Genomic DNA, 14,528 nt, shown 5'->3' with positions numbered 1-14,528 from the left:
AATTATAATAGTAGCAGCGATAATAATATCTGCCCACATTTATCAAGCCTTTGCTGGGTGATAGTCACATAAGCACTGCAGCAACACAGAGGTAGGTGCTTTTACTATCCCCACATGTCAGCTGCCACATGGAGGCGGAGGGAGGTTAAGTGTGCTGCGCAAGGCCACCCAGCCGGGATGAAGTAGAACCGGGGGTCAATGCCAGACCCTTTCATTCCAAAGCTGTTGCTTCTTAACCACACAGAACAAGGACTTATCAAGCCTGAATAGGTATCCCAACCACTCCTCCTTGAGTGTTTAGATGGAGAAGAACATTCCAGACAGAGGGAGGTCCAAAGAAAAGGAAGCTTTGAATTTTTTAGATGGAAAGATATGTGCTAATCCTGCATGATCAGGTTTAATTACACTAGAGGCTGTGCCCCTAGAGCCAGGCCTGGTCTTTCCCCTTATCTGCTTTCTGTGTGATGACTCACTAATTTATTCATAAAACCTAGAGTTAAGTGCTTGGAGCTTGAAATAGCTGGGTTATTTAAATTGGTTTAATTTAAGAAAGAAATTAATTGAATCTTTGTTGAGTACCTACTATGTGCTGGGTCCCAGGCTGAGTTCTGAGTGGGCAGTGCTGGAAAAGTCTCAGTTCCGCCCGCGTGAAGTTTGCAGCATGCTGCTCCTAAGCAGACTGTGCCAAGCAGCGCGTAGGCACAGTAGCGAGGAGCGCCACGGAGGAAAATGCCAGCAAACCACCAGTGCAGCTCGCTTAGTCTGGGGCTTTCGGGCTCTTCTGAGGAGATGCTGATTAGGCTGGATTAGCCAGCAGAGAGGAGGGCAAACAGTTTTCCATGGAGAGGGTATGGCACTGCCTAGGACCTGGGCTTAGGAAGAAGTGTGACTCTTCTGAGGACCTGAAAGAAAGCTGATGTGGCTCAGTGCAGAGTCTGAACAGACATAGATGGATTCAGAGACCCACGTAGTGCAAAAACGGGGTCCTAGACACAGCCTGTAAGGCACAGGGGCACATTTTGGACTTTGATGCTGATCTTCCATGGAATCAGAAGCTGTTACAGGATTTTAGACTGGGGAGATAATCCAATGTGCATTTTTTAAAAAATTCCTCTGGCTTCTGGATGGTGAGAAAATTGGAGAAGAGGGTATGGGGAGGCCAGATAGGGTGTGCAGCAGTCCAGGAGAGAGATGGTGGTGGCTGTGGCCGTGGAGAGGGGTCAGAATGATGGAATTAAGCTCTACTTAGGAAGCGGGATGGGTAGGACATGGTGACTCATTAGCTAGGGGTAGTGACATGTCAGGAGATGTCAAGACATTTGACATCTGGAGGTGCCATTTACTGTGATTAAACATGCTAGAAAAAAGCTGAAGGTAGTAATCAAAGCAAAAGACAAATGGCAAACCCTGTGTACCAAGCAAAAAAGAGACTAACTCCTAACCAAGAAATGGAGCAAGGACAGTGAACTTGAGGTTTCCAAAGAAGTAGTGCAGATGGCTACAGAACATAGAAAAAGATGTCCAACTGATATTCAAAACATGGAGGTTCAAATATCTAGGCTTTATTTACCTGTCACATCAGCAAAGGTTGAAGAAAAAAAAAAGAAGCCTGCTCATGCCTCATATTAATGAGAGCATGAGGAATTGGCATGTCCGTATGTGGCTGGTAGAAATTGAAAGTGATACAGTCTTTTGTGAGAGGTAGTTATAATTTTTCAAAATGGTAAGCTGTGTAGTCCTAGTACATAGACAAATAACCACAGAAAGATATATGTACAAAAATACTAGGGTATCTTTAGCAATAGTGAACAATTAGAAACAACCTATATAGCCGTCAGTAGGGGATTAATTGTGCATCTATGTAACCATTTAAAAATATACTAACATTGGTATATATAGCATGATCCCATTTTGTAAAGTATCTGGAATGTTCATGTTTGTGAATATCTGTGTGTGTGTGGGGGGGGCTATTTATACAAGAAGGTGTAGAAGGAAATATATCTAAAAATCATACTGTTAGTGTAGGTGAATTTTTATTGTATTTAACATACTTCAGTAAGTTTAAAACATAATATTATAAAAGAAGAGAAGACAATAACTGCAATATAACAGAACCTGTAATTAAAGTGTGATTGTATGGCTCCCAATGGTGGTGGTGATAAATGCTGATTCATGTTGGTGAAAAAGCCTTCATAGAAGAGGTGGCCCTGGACAGAGTATGAATGATCAGGGTTATGTTTGGTTTTTGTTTCTGCCCTGTTTTGTAGCTCGCATTCAGCAAGACACAGGGAAGCCTGAGCCAATTTTGCAGGCCTTTCTGTGTATTTGTTTTCTGGTCATAAAAAATGCATGCCAATTAATTTTAAACCGGATGACAGAAAATGGAAGCTTAGAGCTCTAGAAAGACACTCAACAACAGCATCGATCAGCGTGTGGTGCAGTCACTTCTCCCACAGCCCCTGGCTCAGTTGGAATTCTGTATTCCTTTGCGGTGGCAATGCATTCCTGGATATTATGTTATCAGCCCTTGCTATTTTCTTGGTTACTATCTTGGATCTTTGAATAAAGAATCACATTCACTTCACATTTTCTAAACTTGATTTTAGCAGTTATGTGGCTTCTTACCCAAGTGTCCTTTTGGGAACTTACATAGGTGCTAATGCCATCTACTTACTTCATGGAAAACCTGGTGACCTGACAGAACAAAATGACCCTGCCTTGATTGGGAAACAGAACTTGATTGGTGGCCTGATGCCACGGAATTGCAAATTTGGGGTCTGATGAAGGCCAGAGGGAATCTGAATACATACGCCCAGAGCACAGGGTCAGAAGTGAGCAAATGGGGCCACATCCCAGTTCCTTCAGTTATTAGCTGTGTGACCTCAGGTGACTTCCTTGATATATAGTAAGTGTTAGGTGATTTTGCTGTCTTGACTTTGAAATAGGACAGATTTAAGTTCTAAGGTCCAGCTGTCACATAATGAGGGCCCTGAAACCACTCTTTCCAAGATAAAGTAGGGCACCACTGGGAGCAGGGTGGTACAGGGATGAGCCTTTAAATTTCTTTTTTATTTTTATTTTTTATTTTTTATTTTTCTGAAGCTGGAAACGGGGAGGCAGTCAGACAGACTCCCGCATGCGCCCGACCGGGATCCACCCGGCATGCCCACCAGGGGGCGATGTTCTGCCCCTCTGGGGCGTCGCTCTGTTGCATCCAGAGCCACTCTAGTGCCTAGGGCAGAGGCCAAGGAGCCATCCCCAGCGCCCGGGCCATCTTTGCTCCAATGGAGCCTCGGCTGCAGGAGGGGAAGAGAGAGAGAGGAAGGAGAGGGGGAGGGGTGGAGAAGCAGATGGGCGCTTCTCCTGTGTGCCCTGGCCGGGAATCGAACCGGGGACTCTTGCACGCCAGGCCGACACTCTACCGCTGAGCCAACCGGCCAGGGCCGCATTTAAATTTCAAGTTATTTATTTTAATGAGTATTAAATATAAATACGTATGTATGTATGTATGTATGTGTGTGTGTATAATCAGCATCCAAACCTATGACTTCATGGATAGTTTCTAGAACAGTCATGATTAAAAATTCTTTTAAATTTGTTAGCCACAATTTTGAAATTACAGAATCAATCTTAGTTGAAAGGTTGCCTTTAATTGAACAATAGAGAAGTAGAAAAGAAATAAAAAATAGCAGAAACTCTTTTAAAAACCTGTTAAAAGTAAAGTTAAGCAAAAAAACGTGAATTGATTTGGAAAAATTAAATGATAGTAGAGGTAAGGCATCAATATAGCAAAAGTTGTGAAAATGGCCTGACCAGGAGGTGGCGCAGTGGATGGCGCATTGGGCTGGGATGTGGAGGACCCAGGTTCGAGACCCCGAGGTCACCAGTTTGAGTGTGGGCTCATCTGATTTGAGCAAAGCTCACCAGCTTGGACCCAAGGTCGCTGGCTCCAGTAAGGGGTTACTCGGTCTGCTGTAGCCCCACGGTCAAGGCACATATGAGAAAGCAATCAATGAACAACTAAGGTGTCACAACGAAAAACTAATGATTGATGCTTCTCATCTCTCTCCGTTCCTGTTTGTCCTTATCTGTCCCTCTCTCTGACTCTCTCTCTGTCTCTGTAAAAAAAAAAAAAGTTGTAAAAATGGTTCCAAGATGACCTCTCAGCAGGCGTTGGGTGGGTCCCTGGAACTCATGAGTGTCAGGCTTCTCATCCGTACTGTCTCCCAGGGTGTTTATGAAGATCCTGAGATAACGTCTGGAGATATTATCAGCTCAATAGCTGTCACATAGTAGGGATTCAGATATATGAATTTCCTTCCCTTTTTCTTAGCCCTCCTTTTTAAAGTTAAAAATGATCTCTCAGATTGGCCAGTCTGGTTTCCTTATTTTCCAGAGGAGATAACTGAACCCCTGCTGGGGAAAGACCAGGTGAGGGCAGTGGTGGGATTCAGCCGGTTAGCACTGGTTTGGCAGAACCGATACCTAATTTTTTGCTGAGTTCAGCAAACTAGTTATTAAAATGGCAATTGTATCAGGGTTCGCTCTAAGATGGGTGCCTGGGTAGCCGCCCAATGTGGAAATCACAAGTTTACATTTCTTACTCTTTTTTAACGTTCATCTGCGCAATAGCGTATTCTAAATGCCCATAGGAATGTTCATTCCATCCATAGGTAAAAAAAAATTGCAAGTGAGGACATCCATCAAGAAACAATATGGAAATATCTTAACAGTTTTATTTATTTTTTGTCAGATATTATTTAATATTATTTCATTAATATTTTAAAATTCTTTCTTATAACATAATCTAGTTTTGTGTACCTCTTTTATTGTTCTTATTTAAGTATTAAATGCATGAAATAATAAACTACCTTTAAGTACCTCATTTTTTTTTTTATACTGAAAATGGTTATTAGGGCAGAGCACCAGTTGTTAAATTATTTGAATCCCACCATTGGGCAAAGGCTCCTGAAGTCGCATGCTCCTCACTGGGCTCAGGTGTGCACAGGGCCTGCCAGAGACCTGACCAACAAGCCTGGAAAGTCTTAGGGAAACTGCAAAGGCACAGGGGTGAGAATGCGTTAATAGGGCAGGCAGCCCACGGGGTCGTCGTGGGGGCAGGGAGCGGCCTCATGGTCGGCATGGTGCTGTTCAGTATCGTGCATGATCATCACCCCTGCTCTGCAAAACGGTAAACTCTGCATATGGAAGAAAAAAATGGGATAATACACCAAAATGTTAGAAGTGAGTGTGTAGAGTTAGTGGCATTTTTCTCTGCTCTCTTTCTCCAAGTAGTTAATGGTGTTTTGCATTTTGACATCTATGAAAAATAAAAATAAGTGCTAACATGATTGGGAAGGCTGAATTTTCTGTACTGAGAGTCGAGCACCATTAGTGCCCTGTTTGTCACATCACTATTAATTATCACACTTCCTTTTTGATTATCCCACTTTATTTTTTAAATAATTCCCTACCAGTCTCTATTAGCAATTGTCCCATTTACCTGTGATCATAAGTAGCTGGTAACCAATATTAGGTATAAAACCTATGATGTATTTCAGTTCGGTGTTCTCCAGGGATTAATTGTAATTGTCTTCTTGTTTTGCAGATGGGAAAACTGAGAATCAGAGAGGGCTAGTGATCTCTTCCACACTTGGTCAGTAGGTAAGTGATAATTCTGAAAGTGAGCCTGAAACGAGATATATGTCTAGTCTCCAAATCTCTGCAGGCACATTGTTTCAATCTTGTGACTTTTCTGATTTGTGCAATTCAAGTCGGAAGTAAGATGAGTTTTTTTGAGGCATTTTGGTATTATTTGCACTGCAGTTTCTGTTTGTTCCCACTGTCAAGGTGGAACAATTAACAGGTGAGTTTGTGAAGGCCTCTTAGGCATTACCTGGCCCAGACCGGATCTTTCCATAAGAATGGTAGAGCTTATTCACACCTGGCTCACGCTGTGCTTAGTGTGATGTCACTGAACCTTCAATAGACCCAACTGTTTTGTGTGTCTAGAACAGAGAGCCTTGGACTAAGGGGTCAGAAGATCTGTGTTCTAGTCCCATTGTAAGCGGCTCTATGACCTTGAGCAAGCCACGTAACTCATGGAGCCACTCATTTTTCATTTTTTCTTTCAACCTATTTGGTGCCAGACTCTGTACCAGGCATGGGGGATACCAAGATAAATACAACCCAAGCTTCGCCCTTGAGGCACTCATAGCCCAGTTGATGAGCTCTTCCATTTCATTATTGTCTCATCATAAGAATTGCTAACATCTGCTTTGGCGTTTAGAATCTGTAGGACATTTTGTGATCTTCCCCGAACCTTCGTAGGATGAAAGGAAGTTATTGCTATTTTGCAGAGGAAAAAATTATGGCTTAGAGAGTTGGCCAAGGCCACATAGCAAATAAGGATTTGAGTTGACCTTGAAAATCCAGATTTACTGGCTCCAAAGCATTTGCTTCCGATAACAGCAACTGTTTCACCTGATGGCTTGAGCATTTAAGCAGGCATTTCTGTACTCTGCCCCGTAGCAGTTGAGTAAATGTTGGGCCGATCAGCACCAGTGCAGCCTCTTTGCTAGTGAAGGAATTCTTTTCTGCAAGGAGTACTTTCCTGTGTCTGGTGGATTACTCCAGAAAGCAATGCCTTCTCTGACTGAGAGTGAAGGCAGCCTTGGGCACCTGGTAAGCTGATAATCAGAGGAAAAACACCCCGGGTCCAGGCTGGGGCCCAACCCAGCGCCACCACCTCAGGGGCTGGGATTTGGCATATCAGAGAGAATCTGCCATTTTGCAGTGACCCTACTGAACTGTTGTGTTCCACCAAAGCTTAATGACCCTGGGAGCTTCTGCTGGTGCAGAGTTGCCTGGCCTCAGGCGAGACGTGGAGAATGATTTGGATTAGAGGCTGTGCTGTTTGTTTTCAGGGATGATAACTGCTTGAGCAGGAAGCTCTGGGGCTCTCTCACAGTCTGGAACTTCAAAGGGTGCTGAACCACCTCAGGGACGGACGGGGCCTGGTTTTTCTGTTTTGCAGTCTGTGTGTATGTCCTGAATCGCGGCCATCCATGATGATGAAGATGCACCTCCGTGTCTGATGTATGGGATGTGTGGGATTTGTGGGGAATGTGTGTGTGGGGTGTGTGTGTGTGTTCGTTTAATCTCTAGGAAGCAATTCTTATGAAAAAAGAAAACACTTACTGGTGTAATTTTTCAACAGGACCCAGAAATGGGCTTTTAATAAGCATCATTAAACTCTTTGATTATAAAGGGAAGCCAGCCATTCTTTCATCCCGGCTTGGATCACACGGCTCTCCCTTGCCCTGCTCTTTGGGGTCAGAGAAAAAACTCCCCCTATTCGCATGGGCCTCTCCGCAGCTCTCCCCCTTTCCGCCCTCCCCGCCCTGCCCCGGCCCCTGCCCCGACGACGCGGTGCTCGTCTGATCTCCCTGCTTGGACCTGGCCGCAGACAGGGCTGGTGTCAACACTGACAGATGATAGCTGCGGGTGTGCTGGAATCCGAGTGTCCTGTGTCTCTGGTTGTCCCAGCAGGAAACTTTAGGGTCTTTGTTCAGAGCTGAGAGATCCGGGGCTCCTTCCTTTCCCTGAGGGTCACTTACAGCTACTGACGCCCAGCAGGACTGTGTGTGTGCAAACCCTTTCCTTTATGGATTGGGTTTCCCCTTGTTTGACGCAGGAGGAGGAGAAGCTCTGCTGAAAGGTAGGCTCACTCGAGACTGAAAGCGTTCTGCCAGGCCTCCTAAGGAAGCTGGTTCCCAGAGCGATTATCTTTCTCGAGCCGAGCACGAGGTGCTCTGTGACAGGAAGCCAGGCAGGCTTAGCAACAGGCTTAGCAATTGGGCCGTGCTACACAGATGTTCACTCATGTAAACAGGTCTGGGTCTGTACAGTTCTGTTCTTCTCTGTGCACTGGCTCAGTTCTGGGGCTGGTGTGTTTTGATTTGCATGGCTCCTTCTCAGAGGTAATGCACTCTGTGAGGTGTGCAGTTCTGCCTGCATCATCCCTGTTCATCCCAGCACAGGGGTCCCCGGCAAGGGCTGAGTGTGCAGGAGGGGACAGCCAGCGTTTGTGGTCTACATAGAAGCTGCTGGCTCTAGGCAGCAGATTGCCCAGGTCTGATTCTCATAGCTTGTTTGTTTGTTTGTTTATTTATTTATTTATTTTTCTTTTTTGTATTTTTCTGAAGCTGGAAACGGGGAGAGACAGTCAGACAGACTCCCGCATGCGCCCGACCGGGATCCACCCGGCACGCCCACCAGGGGCGACGCTCTGCCCACCAGGGGGCGATGCTCTGCCCCTCCGGGGTGTCACTCTGCCATGACCAGAGCCACTCCAGCGCCCGGGGCAGAGGCCAAGGAGCCATCCCCAGCGCCCGGGCTATCTTTGCTCCAATGGAGCCTCCCCGGCTGCGGGAGGGGAAGAGAGAGAGAGGAAGTGGGAGGTGGAGAAGCAAATGGGCGCCTCTCCTATGTGCCCTGGCCGGGAATTGAACCCGGGTCCCCCACACGCCAGGCCGATGCCCCACCGCTGAGCCAACTGGCCAGGGCCTCATAGCTTGTTTATTAAGGTCTGCGTTTAAGTCCTAGCTGGGCCTCTTACTGCACCAACCAACTCACTTTCTCTGTGCCTTGGTTCTGGAGTACCTGTCCTATTTGGAACATTCTCCCTGGATCTTGCCACTCCAGTGGAGTGGCCAGCCTCTAGTCCCCATGGCTCCAGTTATTGGCTCAGAACTGACGACAAACCAGATAAGTCAGTAAACATTACATTCCTGCTGCACATCTCAGGTGGTCATGCTGCCTTGACCCTGAGACCCTCAGACAGAGGGCTGGGGACAACAGCCACCAGCATCAGTTCTCTGAACAACCTTTAGTCACTGCATTAAAAGACATTTTTAATTCAAAGCACCATGGATCTAACATTTTAGGAATATATTTTTTCTAATTTTCATATCCATTTTCCAGGTAAGATAACTAAGTTTCAAATAGTTTATGCCCCAGAGTATATAAATATTCAGTGAAAATGCCTGGATTTGCACCTGTTTGGACTAGAAAGCTTATTCTCTTTACCTCTGTAAAGCATGTAGTACACTATGGCTACCATAAAAAAAAAAAAAAGATTCTCACCATTTGCAACAGTTCTTTTAAAGGTAATCATTATTAAAACAGTTACCGTTTGGCATCCTAATTGTTGGTTCTCTTGTGGTCCTCTCCCACTGGACAGTGAGGTTCTTAAGGGCAGGCACTGGAAGCCCCAGTCAGCAGCAGGGTACAGAGTTCATAGCAACTGATCAATATATGTTTGAATGATTAACATCATAGGGGTGGGCAAAAGTAGGTCTACAGGTGTTTGTGTGAAAAATAATACAATAATTATTAAATAAATGATATAAGACTAGCCTGACTAGGTGGTGGCACAATGGATAGAGCATCGGACTGGGATGCAGAGGACCCAGGTTAAAAACCCCAAGGTCACTAGCTTGAGGACCAGCTCATCCAGCTTGAGTGCAGGCTCACCAGCTTGAGTGCGGGGTTGTTGGCTTGAGCATGGGATCATAGACATGACCCCATGGTCGCTGGCTTGAGCCCAAAGTTTGCTGGCTTGAAGCCAAAGGTCACTGGCTTGAGCAAGGGGTCACTCACTCTGCTGCAGCCCCCCTGTCAAGACACATATGATAAAGCAATCAATGAACAACTGAGGTGCCCCAACAAAGAATTGATGCTTCTCATCTCTCTCCCTCCCTGCCTGTTTGTCACTATCTGCCCCCTCTCTGTTTCTGTCACACACACACACACACACACATACACACACAAAGAATAAACTCTGTTTCACCTACTCACAACTGTAAATCTACTTTTGCCCACCACTGTATTAATAATGGCTAACTACTGATCACTGACTATGTACCAGGCAAAACACTAAGTGCTTTATATGTATTATTTTAATTATTTTTAAAACTCTGAAACATAGATGCTATTGTAACCATTTTACTCCAACCAAAATAGAAGCTCAGAGAGTTCTGAGTAATTTCCCACGTTACCCAGCTGGTGACAGACTGGGAATCAAATCCTAGATGCCTGATACGAGAGTTTGGTATTCAACTGCAGTGTCCTGCCTCACCCAGAGACATGGCCACCTCAATGTTAATAGCAACACCAATGCCCACGCTCCTCCAGTGGCTTCCTGTGAAGCTGTTGTTCAAACCCAGTGCCTACTTATCCAGGACTGTATGAGGTTTCCATCTAGAAAGAGTAGCTGGAGAAGGCTAGGAGGCCATAATGATGCATGAAAGACAGTATGAGGAGTCACCAATAGAATGAACAAAAAGGGAATCCTTCCCCGAGAGGAGACCTGATTTGTATGACATAAGAGGGAGCAAAGTCAACATCAGGAGAGACAGCTTTTTGAGCTCCATGATAACGGTGGTGTAGCGCTAAAGTGTGTTTTCTGGGAGAACTCCCTGGACATGGCAAGTATGCTCCCACAGACTCATGGGTGAGTGAGCCAGGCAGGGGAAGGCCTTTCCTTTCAGCACCTCCTACAAGACCCATAGTCCAGTGACTTGTTGCATCATGCGGTGCTTCATTTCATGCAAGACGAGGAAACGATACTCCAGCTTTCATTGCCAAAAAATCACCAACTCCTTGTGACTCTGTCTGAAGGGTAGCAGGAGCATGTACTTGTAGTGAAAGTCAAGCAACAGGGAGGCAGATTTGAACAGGGAAAGAGAGGGTCTTACAGTGGCTCTGGGGGCTGCCAGAGCAGGACTAGGATTCTGACAACTGCCTTCCGAATGAGCTGGGTGGGGCTCACTCTACAGGGATCCAGGCTCGGTTCCAAGTCTCGGGGACTCCAGTGGGGAGTGCTGGTGCCTTCACCTCAATGCTGGAACAGAAACTACTGCTTTAGCAGACCACCAGTGAGCACTCCTTACCCAGTGGAAAAGTACGCAGAATGACAGTTAGAACATCCCTGAACATGGCTTGGGGGCTTTGCTCTTCTAGAGGCTGCTGCTGTACACCCTGAAGGGCACAGCATCCACAGCCTCAAAGCCAGACCTTGAAAGCACTTATACTTTCCCTCACAGCAATGCAGGGTTTTTTTTGAAGATTTTTTTATTATAAATTAAATTTAATGGGTAACATTGATCAATAAGAGTACATAGGTTTCAGGTAAACATTTCTATAACATATGAACTGTTGATTACGTCTGTGCCCATTACCCAAAATCAAATCGTTTTCTGTCATCGTATCTTTGTCTCTCTTTACTCCCCTCCCTAACCCCCTCCCCCTGTAACCACTTCACTTTTATCTATGTCCATGAGTCTCAGTTTTATCTCCCACCTATGTATGGAATCATATAGTTCTTAGCTTCTTCTGATTTACTTATTTCACTCAGTATAATGTTCTCAAGGTCCATCCATGTTGTCATAAATGGCAATGTGTCATCATTTCTTATGGCTGAGTAGTAATCTATTGTATATATATATACCACATCTTCTTTATCCAATCAGCAATGGTTTTTAAACTATGCTCTATGGAGCCCTGGAGGTTTAGTGGAATTCCCTCTGGGACTTCCTTTGGCAACAGGCAGACAGTTCTCTCTTGGCTCTTGGGTCCCCACCTCGCTGGTCTCCTTCTTGTTTACACATTGGGCTTCCTTGTTGCCGAGACTGATGTTTGGCTGGGGCATAACTCCCTTGCTGTGCTGTAAGCCAACATCGGTTCTCTTTGGCCATGTGCCCGTTCTGATTGGTTGTGACCTGTGCCATATCAAGTGTTAAATATTTTGAATTGGCCCTGACCGGTTGGCTCAGTGGTAGAGCGTCAGCCTGGCATGCAAGAGTCCCCAGTTCAATTCCCGGCCGGGGCACACAGGAGAAGCGCCCATCTGCTTCTCCACCCCTCCCCCTCTCCTTCCTCTCTGTCTCTCTCTTCCCCTCCCGCAGCCAAGGCTCCACTGGAGCAAAGTTTGCCCGGGCGCTGAGGATGGCTCTGTGGCCTCTGCCTCAGGCGCTAGAATGGCTCTCATTGCGGCAGAGCGATGCCTCAGATGGGCAGAGCATCGCCCCCTGGTGGGCATGCCGGGTGGATCCCAGTCAGGCGCATGCGGGAATATGTCTGACTGCCTCCCTGTTTCTAACTTCAGAAAAATACAAAAAAAAAAAAAAAAATTGAATTTTACTACTGCTTGCAGGCCTTTTTTAGTGCAGAGCCAGAAGCCACAGGCCCAGGCCACCTGCAGGTAAGCTCAGGCCCACCGCCCAGTGAGCAGCCTGCACAGGCTGCTGCACCGAACTACAGCAGTTCTGCTGCTTTGAGAAGTGCTGGCTGAGCTTCATCACCCAGCCTAGGGCTGCAGAGGCACCCGAATGTCACCAGCCCACGTGGCTGAATGGGGCTTGGTGATTTGTCTAGTCTTCTCACTGTCACCAGAACAGAAGGCCTGGTTTTGCTGCGGTGGCAGACCTGGGAGCAAAGCTGGTGTTTTCTGTCGCATCCCCTGGCATGTCTCCTTCCCAGGCAGGTAGCATGCTTTATTGCCTTCCTGTAGACATGACTCCCAGATTCACTAAGCTGTGCCTTTGTGAGCAAACTGCTCTCAAATGAGCAGGAGGTACGAGCTTCTTTGGCAGAATTCCTATGGGTTTTTCTTTTTTTCTTCCCTCTTTCTTTAAAAAAAAAAAAAAAGGCAAAAGCAATGGCAGAAGTCATACAAAGGAAAGTGTATGCGCTTGGAACTCATGCAGACCAAGATTAAGAGGCAGGCTCTGCTTCTCATGCGCTGTTGGACCTTGGGAAAATTGCTCAATTTTCTGGCCTCAGTTTTCTTGTTCATAAGATGGGAATGATGACAAAAATGACAACTAACTTGTACTATGTACCTGCAAGAATTTTAAGCATTTATATTACAAGCCCAAGGTAGGTAATTATTCTCTCCTCATCTTACAGATGAGGAAATTGAGGCCCAGAGTGACTTTTCCAAGGTCACACAGCTCAATGGCAGAGGCTGGACTCAAATACAGGTGGTCTGGCTACAGAATCCACACTCCACACCTCAGTACTTCTCTAGCTCTTTCTCGAGGCTGCATCGGGACTAATTTCCAAGTAATGTATCTTGGGATGAGGGGTTTCTTCCTACAAGCTAATTCTCTTCTCCTCTTGTTCTGTGTCTAACAGAAATAGAAAAATTCTTTGTGTTCACTGAGTACTTTCACTGGGTGCTTCATTGTGGACTTTGCATGCATTATCTAATTTAAACGTTGCAGCTCTCCCTTTTCAATATTGTGCCGATTGTACAGATGAAGAGACAAAAGAATGAGCAGCCCTTGCGCGGCAGTGAACTCTGCATCAGGAAGTGGCTCAAACAGGGACAGGATGGCCACTTGTCAGGGCTGTAGTGGGATTCTGGCATTAGAATGTTAGATCATCTAGTAGATTCCATGATGCTCTTCAATGCTTGGTTTGGGGTGTGAACAGTTCCCAGGATTCACCAAAGTGAAACAGTGAAATGTAAGGGGGTGTGTCTCCTAAGCTAATTCCAGTGTTTCAGTGTTCTCTAGAAAACGTACATTGACCCCAAGTGAGCGGCAGACAACAACTAAGTAGTTTGCATGTGTGGCCAGAATCTATATGATTGGGAGTCAAGAACCTCAGATTCTGGTCTAGGTCCTGCAAGTAGTTGGAAACTCATTTACCCTCTTTGTAACTTTTTTCAAAATAAATAACTTTAAAGAGTTGCTGTGTCTATAAAATAATAATAAAATGTATTATTTTATAGACACATAACAAAGCATCGACATTGTTCCGTCTCCTGGTGACAGCTTCCATCTTTAACAACTTCAAAAAGTGAGTTAGGAACAAGTGCTATCTCTTCTGGGATTAGAGGGTAGGAGGAATGACTGAAAATGAGAGGAATAGAGTCAATCCATCATTTTTTTTATATTAGAGAACCTCCAACCCTTAAGCAGAAATTTGCCTCTACATAGACAAGAGAAGAAAGGATTGAGAACTTATCTTGAGTTTCCTAGCAAACAAGGGAAAAAGGGAAAGCTAATGGATCATATGTTGTTCTTAAGGGCTAAGGTCAAGTCTTTATTGAGGAGTAAATAAACAGATGAGGAGCTATCTCCAGGCATAGAGCAGTATAGCTTGTGCAGGACTGGCAAATATATGATGTATTAGGTTATGTTATGGAGGCCAGACTCCAGGACAGGGATCTCTGTGCAGATAGTTCACTGGGCTTGCGCTCAGAATCGACACCTATAAAGGAGTAAGGGAAGTAAAATCAGATCCGTGGAGGACTTGGGCTGCAATGCAGTCACAACCAAGGCACCAGTTCATCTCAAAGGGAGCTCTGGAGTTGGGATGGCCCTTCCGATAATCCTGCCTCGAGTGAAAGGCAGCTGACCTCTCGGCCCTGTGCAGCAACAACTGTGTACTGCCCCAGGGGAGGCAGCTCTCTTGGGCTGAGGGCCATTCCTGGAGGAGGACTCAACTGAGAACTG

At 45.6% G+C, this 14,528-nt stretch overlaps 1 protein-coding gene across 2 annotated transcripts in view; it reads left to right on the top strand.

Moving 5' to 3' along the window:
• Nucleotides 1–14,528, top strand: part of TENM4 (teneurin transmembrane protein 4) — an 801,941-nt gene that overhangs the window by 149,504 nt on the left and 637,909 nt on the right. For both annotated transcript variants that reach the window (XM_066369554.1, XM_066369563.1), the window contains exon 2: nt 5,609–5,664. The gene's annotated coding sequence lies outside the window, so the exon portion shown is untranslated. The remainder of the gene's footprint in view (nt 1–5,608; nt 5,665–14,528) is intronic.

The sequence above is a fragment of the Saccopteryx leptura genome, chromosome 1 (assembly GCF_036850995.1).
Source record: "Saccopteryx leptura isolate mSacLep1 chromosome 1, mSacLep1_pri_phased_curated, whole genome shotgun sequence".
NCBI classification, from domain to species: domain Eukaryota; kingdom Metazoa; phylum Chordata; class Mammalia; order Chiroptera; family Emballonuridae; genus Saccopteryx; species Saccopteryx leptura.
Note: the sequence above shows the minus strand (reverse complement) of the source record. Positions and strands in the feature narration are given on the sequence as shown.